Below are 11,684 nucleotides of genomic sequence, written 5' to 3'. Positions count from 1 at the left end.
TTGAACCGCTGATCTTGTGGTTCAAACTGACATTGAAGTCCAGCACACAGCCTTGGAAACCCTATGGGGGAGTTCCACTCTATCCTATAGGGTCACTATGAATTGGAATCAACATGACAGCAACGAGTTTGACTTAATTCAGATAATAGCATTGTTTGAATTGTTGCTGTTTAAGTATCATCAAGTCGGTTCTGACTCACAGCAACCCTGTATAGAGTATCCAAGGAGCAGCTGGTAGTTCGAAGTCCAGTGCTTATCCTACAGCACCACTCCAGGACATACATATATATATATACATACATAGAGAGAGTCCTGATGTGGCACTGTAGGATAAGTGCTGGACCACAAATTCAGTTTGAACCACAAGGTCAAACTCACCAGCTGCTCCTAGGAAACCCCCTACACAGGATCACTATGAGTGGGAGATGACTCAATGGCACTTAACAACAAATATATATAGTCCTGGTATGGCACTGTGGGTTAATGCGCTGGACTGCAAAGTCACTTTGAACCACAAGGTCAGCGGGTATTTGATCAAACACGCCACAACCCCTTCTACATGTCCTGTTTGGACATAGAAACTGAGGTTTCCATGGACTTTACAGAGGCTTGTCTCACCTAATGAGAAGGTCCAAGGACTCTACTAGTATACTCTCTCTACCATGCCCAAATTACACGCTCACACAGGATGCTGTGGGGTTTATTGAGCACAATGTACTCTAGTTTCCTCCTTTCTTCTTTGCATCCTCCGCTCACTTTTACTATCTATCAGGCAAGGAATCAAGTCTGTTTTAAACCAACAATCCAATGAGCAGAACAAGATTGTGACAGATTTAAGGATAATCTGTTTTATGGAACTTCAGGCTTCTTCAACAGGTCTCCTGTTTTAGGGACCAAAACTGTTTTTGAGATATATTGAGGTGCCTGGTTTTGGCAAACAGAGGGGGTTGACTGCAGATTTCCCCTGCATCAGCATGTACTCATCTGGACTTGCTTTCTTGTGGCAGGTGAGATAAAATAGAAGAAAGCAAGATAGTTTTGCTCAAGTGTAGTAAATTAGTTCAAATAGGAGCTTAGAGAGTAACTGGTGGTAATGGACAAATTTTTTTAGGTTCTTACTTTGTCTCCCCCTAGAATATAAATTTATAGAGTAAGGAACGTTGATCCGTTTTGCTGATTTCTAACTTCAACACCTAGAGAAGTGCCGGCAGTAGTTCAACATTTGCGGACAAATGAATTAAATAACGGAGAAATAAATTTAAAGTATGTTATAATATCCAATATCGCCTCTAGGGGGCGATGGTCACCACAAAATCGGATTCATTCATTTTCGTTTGAAATGGTTTTAAAGTCTGCTTTAAGAGATACTTTTTTTTTTTAATGTTGGGATATCTGCTTTGGTACGAATTCAGAAATACAGACACGTTCCTTTATCATGAAGTTATGTAAGTTTCTGGCAAATTGCTCCATTTCACAGAAAAGTTATAAATATGATGTAACAAAATGCCTTCTAAAGGGGCCTTGTGGCTTAGCTGGTCAAAGCACCTGTCTAGTAAACAGGAGATCCTGGGTTCGAATCCCAGCGGGGCCTTCTTTTGAATTTTTGTTGTTGTTGTTCTCAATTGTATGTTGCCCCTAACTGTGTTGGCCATGCATGAAAATTTTTATAGCTGATGAATAGTTGTACTGCCTTGCTATTCTGATCATGGAAAGTCTAACTGCCAGGGAATAAGATCTACAATAGGAAAGGATGAGCTGAAGGGGAAAAGTAGTGTAATTTCTCTAGTTGATAGAAAACAATGGGTTTGCAGGGAGTGGAGGAAAGGATGGTTACTAAGACTACGATATATGATTTCTCCAAAAATTCACTTTAAGTACCTAATAGAGAATAACATTTAAAATCCTGTCTTGAAACTTCAGTCTCACATTCCTTAATCTGTGATCTTAACATTTTCAGCTACATTATGGAGTTTGTCAGTTTCAGGCAAAGAATAATTTATAGCATTTCGTTTTGAGACAGACTCTATTTTTGAGAAAAAGAGAACACTGAACTTTAGACTCTCAATATTTTTATTTTGTACAATACTAAGAATTGTCATATTTATTTGTTCATCACTAGAAATTATTGGAGTTTGAGGAAATAAATGAGCAAATGGAATATTGCATGTCTCTTCATCTTAAGAGGCACAAAGTTCTCTTATGTCATGTAGTTATGACATGTAGTTCATAAGTAAAAATGTGCTTGAGCTTCTCCATTTTAAAGAGATTCAGTAGTTATGATTGGTGTTCCACCAGGCATTGTCTTTTCACTGTAGCAAAAGTAGTCATTCATTAGGTCTGAAATATCCCATTTCCACCTCCATTAAACCTAGCTTCAACATCCTCATATTATTCACACAGTTCCCTTATATCTACTTCCAAAGGAATTTGAGCAATACATATGGTGTGGTGCCATAGGATAAGCACTCGACCTCAAGATTGGTTTGAATAACAAGGTTGGCAGTTCAAACTCACCAGCCACTCCTTGGAAACCCTATACAGGGTCACTATAAGTCAGAGCTGACTTGATGGAACTTAACAACATCAATATGACCACACACCTCACATATAACTTTAAGAAATTGCAAAGTATTCTCTTTTTCTTGTTAACTGAATCCAGGAAACCCAGAAAGTATCTTTAGACCTATATGTTATACGTTCAAGTGTTGTTCTTTCCAGTATGTGTTGCACCTCACTGTGGAAACAACAAACAACAAAAATCTTCACACCTGGACCAATAAATAGCATCATGATAAATGGAGAAAAGATTGAAGTTGTCAAAGACTTCATTTTGCTTGGATCCACTATCAACACTCAAGGAATCAGCAGACACAAAATCAAATGACGTGTTCCATAAGGCAACTCTGCTGCACAAGACCTCTTTAACGTGTTCAAGAGCAAAGATAACAGTTTGAGAACTAAAGTGCTCCATGGTATATTTCAATAGCCTCATATGTACCTGAAAGTTGTACAATGAATAAAGAAGATTGTAGAAGAATTGGTGCATATGAGTTATGGGGTTGAAGAATATTGAAAATATCATGCACTGCCAGAACAAATATGTCTGTGTTGGAAGAGATACAGCCAGGATGCTCCTTGGAGTCAAGGATGGTGAGACTTCCTCTCTCATACTTTGGATATATTATCAGAAAGGACCAGTCATCATGCTTGAAAAAGTGGAGGGTCTGTAAAATAAGAGGAAGACACCCTCCCCCCTCAACAATATGGATTGGCACCATGACAGCAGCAATGGACTCAAGTGTCACAATTGTGTGGATGGCAAAGGATCGAGCTGTGTGTCGTTCTGTTGTGCATAGAGTCACTATGAGTCAGAACCAACTCGATGGCACCTAACATGTGTATGTTCCTATGTTTTCAAGTCCATTTCAGTAAGTGAACCCAAAAATCCTTGTCTGAACTATTAAAAGGAGCAGAAGCCAAACTCTTGTCAGTTACTCCAAACTCAACCTATGCATTCAAGAAAGGCTTCTTCCTCTATTATTAAAATTTTCCCGAGCTATCTCATAGCCTTAGATAAGGAGAAAGAAATTTGAATCCTCACTTCTCTCCCTCCCATACTTTCAAGAGGAAGTGCAGGAGATGAGACAGGTTAATGGTGCCTACGTTATTTAAAGTTTCATGAAGATTTAGTGAAGATGTTTTAAAATAGAGGAATAATATGAAATCTACTTCAAAAAAAAAATTAAAACAGGATCAAAAAACAAACCAGACAAGCCAAAATAAACAACACAAAAGGACTTCAAGCAAAAGGAAAAACATACTTTGAGGTTAAATTTTGTAATAGTTTATTAGCAGTTGCCTGGTTTTTAGAAGCTGCATTTGTAAATAAAACTAAAAAATTATTTCTAATGTTTTCCTTTTTTTTTTACACATTCTAAAACAGGCTAAATATTCCTTCTGCTCTTGCTTTAATTATCCAGTAGGCTTATCAATTCACCTGTGAGTACAGACATTTGTCAAAAGACTGAAATTTAAAGGGTCCTTGGACCTGGAATGCTGTTGTTGAAAAACATTGTAAGCAATTGATTAAACTATGTCTTGAAGATTGAGTATGTAAAAATGCTAAGTTGGAATGCCTGTTCATTAGCAAACAATTTTAGCACACATCTGAAAATGCTTAGTTAATATTAATTTGAAGATACCAAAGATGAAAGGATTGCATATTAGTAATCTTATTAATTATTATTAGTAATCATATGTAATTAATTATATGAAATAAATTCTGACCTAATTCATGGATCCCTGAGATCAGTCCTAAAGTAAAGCATCAGATTATTCCAGAATATGAAGAAGCACAGTGAAGGACAAAATTTAGAAATTAATTTTACTTTCCTTGGTTTAAAATACCTGAGTTTGATATATATATAATTTGCTTAGTTAGAAAAATATTCTGTTTAATAAATAATAAGGAAAGCAAATAATAAGACTTTCAAAAATCCAATCTGAAATTAGTTATGAAAAGTGCAAGAAAAATAAATTTACATGCTATACCTAGGTAACTAATCAGGCCAGGTTTAATGAAACCAATCTAATTTCATGATTGAAAATATTCTTCTAAGATTTTTTTAAATAAAAAATGGGGAAGTCTGTAGAAAAAAATCAGGTTTCAGTGGAAAACTTACGCATTGTATATATATAGCGTGTTTTTCTGGCACATCAAATTCTAACTTTTCATTGTCTTTGAGCTATTTGATGATTCTTTGTAAATTGATAGTCAAGAAAGTTCTATGTTGCCCAGTAGAGTTTCAATCGATTGCCCTCCCTCTACTTAAAAACACTATTTTTCTACATTGCCAATTCCTTGATTCTGTATAAATTTGTGCTTTTTGACCTTTTCTTTGAATGGTTATAACATCTATCTGGTTTCCACATTGAATGAGTAAAGTAAGATTCTATATGTGTTCATTTTTTTAATCGAGGTAAAATTCACATAACATGAAACTAACCATTTTAAAGTGTACAAGTGGCAATTAATGCATTCACAATGTTATGCAATTATCAACTCTATCTAGTTCCAATACATTTTTATTACCCCAAAAAGGAAACCCTGTACCCATTAAGCAGTCACTCTCCATTTCCCATTCCATTTCAATTTGTCATTCCCAGCATAGTAAACAATATGATTGTCCGATTCATAACGGTTAAGGCCAGGCCATTTCAGGCTCCTTAACAACAACAATGCCTAGCATATCAATCTTGATATGTTCCATTTCACTTTTGGTGACTCCCAATTTTCCTAGATTCATACTTGGTACGTTCCACGTTCCAATTATTAACCGTGTTTACAGCTATTTCTTATTTTGAGTCATGCCACATCAGCAAATGAAGTCCTGAAAACTTAGCTCCATCTATGTCATTAAGTCAACTGTATTTTGAGGAGATAGTTCTTCCCTAGTCGTAGTACTTTGAGTGCTTTCCAACCTGAGGGCCTCATTGTTTAGTGTTCATAATGTTCTGCTGCTATTCATAAAGTTTTCAGTGGCTAGATTTTCAGAAGTTGATGGCCTCTTCCTTCTTCCTACTTTGGCTTAGTCACATATTTTGGACATGTTATCAGAAGGGACCAGGAGAAGAATACCATGGTAATGTAGAGATAAACAGAAAAGAGGTAGACTCAAAGAGAGGGATTGACACAGTAGCTTCAACAATGGGCCCAAACATAGCAATGATTGCAAGAATGACACAGGACCTGGTAATGTTTTATGCTGTTGTACATAAGGTCACTATGAGTCAGAACAGACTCCATAGCACCTAACAATAACAACTCCATTCCCCGTACCAAACCCCAGCTCCTAGAAACTACTAAGCTGCATTCTGTCTCTGGATTTACTAATTCTGGACAATTTATATAAATGTTGTTGTTGTTAGGTGCCATCGAGTAGGTACTGACCCATAGTGACCTTAGGCACAGCAGAACATTATGTCTTTCACTTAGCATGTTTTCAAGGTTAATCCACATTGTAACTTATGTTGCTTGTTGTTGTTGTTAGATGCTATTGAGTCAGTACCAACTCACAGCAACCCTATGCACAACAGAATGAAACACCTCCGGGTCCTGGGCGGCCAACCCCACAATCATGGCTATACCTGAGTCCATCACTGCTGTCACTGTGCCAACCCATCTAGTTGGGGGTCTTCCTCTTTTTTTCCAACCCTCCACTTTACCAAAAATAATATCCGTCTCCCGTGACTAGTCCCTCTGGATGATATGTCCAAAGTATGAGAGACGAAGTTTGGCCACCCTGGCTTCCAAGGAGCAATCTGGCTGTACTTCTTCCAAGACAGATTTGTTTGTTCTTTTGGCAGTCCATGGTACCTTTTAATATTCTCCTTCAACACCATAACTCAAATGCATCAATTCTTCTACGGTTTTCCTTATTCACTGTCTAACTTTCATGTATAGATGGCATTATTGAGAATACCATGGCATGGGTCAGGCACACCTTAGTCCTCAAGCTGACATCTTTGCTCTTCAAGACTCTTAAAAAGGTCTCCTGCAGCAGATTTGCCTAAGGCAATATGTCCTTTGATTTTTGACTGCTGCTTCCATGAATGTTGATGATTGATCTAAGTAAAATGAAGTCTTTGACAACTTCAATCATTTCTTCATTTATATGGATGTTGTTTATTGGTCCAATGGTGAGGATTTTTGTTTTCATTACACTGAGATGCAATCCATACTGGAGGCTGTGGTCTTTCATCTTCATCAGTAAGTATTTTAAGTCCTCTTCACTTTCAGCAAGTAAGGTTGTATCGACTGCATAACGCAGGTTGTTAATGAGTTTTCCACCAATCCTGATGCCCCATTTTCCTTCATATAAACCAATTTCTCAGATTATTTGCTCAGCATATAGACCTGAAAAGTATGGTGAAAGAATACAACCCTGTCTCACACCTTTCCTAATTTTAAACCATTTGGTTTTCCATGTTCTGTTCCAACAACTGCCTCTTGGTCTATATACAAGTTCCTCATGAGCACGATTAAGTGTTCCAGAAATACTCATACTTCACAATTTTGTCTATAGCTTGTCATGATTCACACAATTGAAAGCCTTTGCATAGTCAATAAAGCATAGGTAAACATCTTTCTGATATTCTCTGCTGTCAGCATGATCCATCTGACATCAGCAATAATATCCTTGTTCCACATCCTCGTTTGAATCTGGCTTAAACCTCTGGCAGGTCCCTGTCAACATACTGTTTCAGCCATTTTAAAATTATCTTTAGCAAATTTTACTTACATGCAATAAGTGATAATTGTCCGATGATATCTGCATTCCATTGGGTCACCTCTCTTTGGAATGGGCACAAACATGGATCTCTTCCAATCAGTCGGCTAGGTAACTGTCTTCCAAATCTCTTAGCATAGATGAGTGAGTGCCTCCTGTGCTTCGTCAGTTTGTTGAAAGATTTTCATTTGTATTCCAGCAATTCCTGTAGCTTTCTTCTTTGCCAATGACTTCAGTGCACATTGGACTTCTTCAGTATTATTGGCTCTTGGTCATATGTTACTTCTTGAAATGGTTGAACATCGACCGTTTCTTTTTCGTAGTTACTCTGTAGATTACATTAATCTTTTGTTACTTTCTGCATCATTTCAATTTATTTCTAGGTATTTTATTGCTTCTTATACTTTTCTTAAATTCTTTTTGATAGTGGCACGAGAGTCCTGGTTTTACCTGCTTAAATCTTTTAACAAATGGATAGATTTCCTTTGATCAATAGGAACCCCTACATTTGGAATTTTTAAAATATTACATAGCTTTACACACTGGCTTGATGACACATAACAACAACAAAACATAGAAAATGCTTTATTCACATAAAATTGAAAGTGCAATCATATTTCCTCACTCTCCAATCCTGCTTGTATACTTATTTTCTGCCTCATGTCTCCCATCGTCTTCCCTTAATCTCTTCTCTTCTACTTCCAATCAGAGACATTTCCCTAAGTGTTTATGTGATTCAGTTAAGTCTACCCAGACAAGCCAGTATAACCTCATTTTAAAGTTCATAATCTCAATCACTGAACAATGAATGAATAAGGAAGATGGTAGAATCATTTGAGTTATGGTGTTGGAGGGGAAAAGCAGTGGACCAGAAGAGTGAAGTGTTTAGACCAGCAGCAATCCCAATGGCTTTCCTCCACTGCTTACCCCATTTCTGTTGTTCAAAAACAAGCCAGGCAATTTGTGATTGATTTGGTTAAATATAACCCCCCAAAAACACTTTATCAAGTAGCATTGGTGGTTGATTGGTTGGCGTGAGCGCCAAATCTGGTATAATTTCATTTATAGGGGGGAAACAAAACAACTTTTACGTGGCCCGTACGGGGATCGAACCCGCGACCTTGGCGTTATTAGCACCACGCTCTAACCAACTGAGCTAACCGGCCACAAGTAAGGCAATGCGCTTTATTTAAAAACTTTAAAAAAGATACCAACAATGCATTCTCTCCGGGTTTTCTGGGTTTTTTTCCCCCTAGAATTAAAATTCACTGCGACCTGTAAAGGGTTTCCAAAGTTATAAATCTTTAGAAGCAGAAATCCTCATCTTTCTTCCGCGAAACGGCTGGTGGTTTATCCTAAATAATTCTTATTTCTACGTTGTTTTAAATATGCCCTCCCGACCTCACTCGATTTTCTTTAAAAACTACATATTTGAAAAGCTGTCACACGTTCGAGAAAAAAAAAAAAAAACAACTTTTAAGTCAAATTGTTGTAGCGACTTACATTACTGAGTGAATAGATTGTGTTTTGATTCATAGCTAGCTGTTTAGATCAGATGTGGAGACAGACTTAATTGGCATAAACAGTAAAAGCGACAACCTCTCCAACGTGGCCCGTACGGGGATCGAACCCGCGACCTTGGCGTTATTAGCACCACGCTCTAACCAACTGAGCTAACCGGCCCCACGAATCTGGCCCTTTACTCACAAATCTTTAAACTATGTCCAACTCTTGCTTGCTGAGCTTTAAATTGTACAAAAGTTACTGCTTCTTTCTTTTTTCCCCCTCCGTTGCTAAAGGAAAATCTCCACTGCTAACACAACTGAACCTTGCCTCTCTCGGGGAAATTTAGTCTTTCTCAAACTGTCGATACTGATCCAAGAGTCAGACAAACATCACGAGAGGGGCTTCCTTTCTCCTACCCCGGGAAGTCCACAGAGTGCGGATTCTTCTCCGCTCCTGGAAAATACTCGGGAAAGCAGGCGTTTCCCGGAGATCTCGGGACCCTGAATTTCATCTGCTAGTCCCCACCTCCAGCTCTGCGCCGGAGAAAGTCACTGACGTGGCTCTGCAACTTCAATCACCGAACACGTGGGGGCGCCCGAGTACCTAACTGAAATCATTTGGGAGAAAGGACCGCCTCCCTCCAGCCTCTGATCTTGGCAGAACCAAGATCCCCCAAAACCAAGGACAAGGGACGTTGAGGCCTTGGATCGTCTGGAGTCTCCACAGGCCGTTTTCGGGACAAGGGGATAAACTACAGATCTGAGAAGTGCGGCGGCGCTGAAATCCTGGTAGGTCGACTCCGGAAAGACTCAGGAAACACCAGTCCCCTCTGCGAGGGGCGCTCCTCCCAGCCCTGGCTTGGCTCACATGAAGGTAGATGTCAATCCTAGGACCCGCCCCAAACCCACTGCCCTCGAATTGATTCCAATTCATAGGGATGGTCCGGGTCATGAGCTGTTAATTCTCTTCGCTCTGGTGAACCCTACAACCGCCCCGTTTCTTTTCTACTTTTATATTTTTTTCTTGCATTGATATTATTTGAACACACAGATTGAAGGGCATGTTCTCTTTTTTAAAAAAAATTTTTTTTGAGAAAAGAGAGAGAGATTTTGATGAACCACTTACTTATTTTCCGTTTCGCAATTTTTAACTCCTTTCATTTTTAATTTTGAAAAATAAAAGTTATATAGATCTTTAGCACAGTTCCTTAACTTTGTGCGTTATTTGCCTTGTCTTCCAGTAAAACTTCATTGAAAGATGAGTGGGAAAAAAAACCCCATATATTTTTTAAAGTAAGTTCTTGCTCTCTGTAGTTTCTTGTGCTTTACTAATTGTCCTTCCTGCTTTCCAAACTCTGTGAAATCTCTCTCTGCTTTACTCCCTGGGAACCAGCTGTTTGAATGGATCACTGGACATCCTCCAGAATGCCTCAGTGGTGGGGAGGGAGGAGGAGTTCTCTTAACTCTTCCTCTCCCTTTCTGGGCTCAGCCCTTAGCAGTCTTTAAAGTACTCTGGATTGATTTCTGTTCGTTTTCCTGCACTGGGCCCCAACTTGCACTTGGAAATGCATCAGTGGTATTTCTCTCAGCTTTCCATTCTATTCCAAACCCTCTTTTGGCTGCTCTTAGTAGATTTCATCATGTAGGATGACTGCACCGTAACCAGCAAACCAGAGAATCATGGTCCACCCAGTTGATACACAACCTTAACCATCACAGGATCTAAGAGTGGTGTACAGAAACAAAATCTTAAGGATGAGACGTGTACATTGGTTCTCAAGCCGGGCCTAGACCTAGTTATTTTAAACACCTAGTTAGTTTAATTCCAGTATTGCAATTCCATAGTGTGAGATGGCAGTAGAAATACATACAATATCACCAAAATTGAATCAATTATTTGTGAAAAACAAGCTTCTGTGTTACTGTGTATTTAATGGCTTTCAGCATTTCAGTCAAACCGAGAAGTATAGGGAGACTGGTTAGTTGATCCTGCTTTTACTAAGCAAAGTGTTGAAAGAAAGAGATGAACTCAGAGCTTCAGAGCCACTGCTCAAGTGCTGCATAAGAGACCTGAAAGTTGCCACCTTTGCCCTGAATGAAAGAAAGCCTATTTCTTGTGGAAACAAAGCTGATATCACACACACACACACACACAAAAACCCAGAGCCTTAGCATAAGAGTGGCTGAATTACAATACCAACTGAATCCCCAACCTCAAATGGTGCCTGAAGTTTACAGGCCATTTGATTCGGGGAAAAATAGGAACCCAAAACTTGGGATGGAGACATATGAGCAGATAATCGATCAAGAAGCTGGTGACACTGAGTTCCCAAATTTCATTGACCCACTCCTGCCAATAGAACAAACCCTTTTACTCCCATCTAAAGTTATTACTCCATCTTATTTGCTAAATCCCCTCCCCAATAAAACCATCATCTTGATGAGATTAGCTGTGTCTGAGAGTTTTTGTCCGAGATGTCACCTAAGCAATATATAAATGAATAATTTCCTTAATAAGGGTCAGCACAAAGTTGGTTCCTATGAGCAGAGGTCAAAGATGTCCCAAATGTTTAACTTTCCCAAACTGCTGTACCAGTTCATCATTTCTAGCATTAACTATTCTCCTTCCTCAGTTCTCTTTCTCCTATCTTTGTATTCAGTAATTCACTGCAAAGTCTCACAGAAGTCAGGAACTCTACTTACAGCTATGGGTACAATGCAGGATCAATTCAGAAGTAGCAGGAATAATTCAGGACACAGTTCCTCAATGAGTAAAGCTTCTTCTCACCCTCTGCCATCAGGGCTTCCTGGGTTCTTGCTGCCATTACAATTCTTAGCTCTGTGGGTCAGCAAACCTCCCCTTTTCCACAGTCATCTTGCACCTGTCTTC

At 38.8% G+C, this 11,684-nt stretch overlaps 3 non-coding genes across 3 annotated transcripts; 1 reads left to right on the top strand and 2 right to left on the bottom strand.

Annotated features, from left to right (window-relative positions):
- The first annotated feature begins 1,517 nt into the window (after nt 1-1,517).
- On the top strand, nt 1,518-1,591 carry TRNAT-AGU. The gene has a single exon. It is a non-coding gene; the product is annotated as a tRNA-Thr (tRNA).
- Nucleotides 1,592-8,381: 6,790 nt separating this feature from the next.
- TRNAI-AAU lies at nt 8,382-8,455 on the bottom strand. Its single transcript has one exon. It is a non-coding gene; the product is annotated as a tRNA-Ile (tRNA).
- Nucleotides 8,456-8,898: 443 nt separating this feature from the next.
- On the bottom strand, nt 8,899-8,972 carry TRNAI-AAU. The gene has a single exon. It is a non-coding gene; the product is annotated as a tRNA-Ile (tRNA).
- Nucleotides 8,973-11,684: the final 2,712 nt, after the last annotated feature.

This window comes from Chrysochloris asiatica, unplaced genomic scaffold (genome assembly GCF_000296735.1).
Source record: "Chrysochloris asiatica unplaced genomic scaffold, ChrAsi1.0 scaffold00213, whole genome shotgun sequence".
In the NCBI taxonomy this organism is placed as follows: Eukaryota; Metazoa; Chordata; class Mammalia; order Afrosoricida; family Chrysochloridae; genus Chrysochloris; species Chrysochloris asiatica.
Note: the sequence above shows the minus strand (reverse complement) of the source record. Positions and strands in the feature narration are given on the sequence as shown.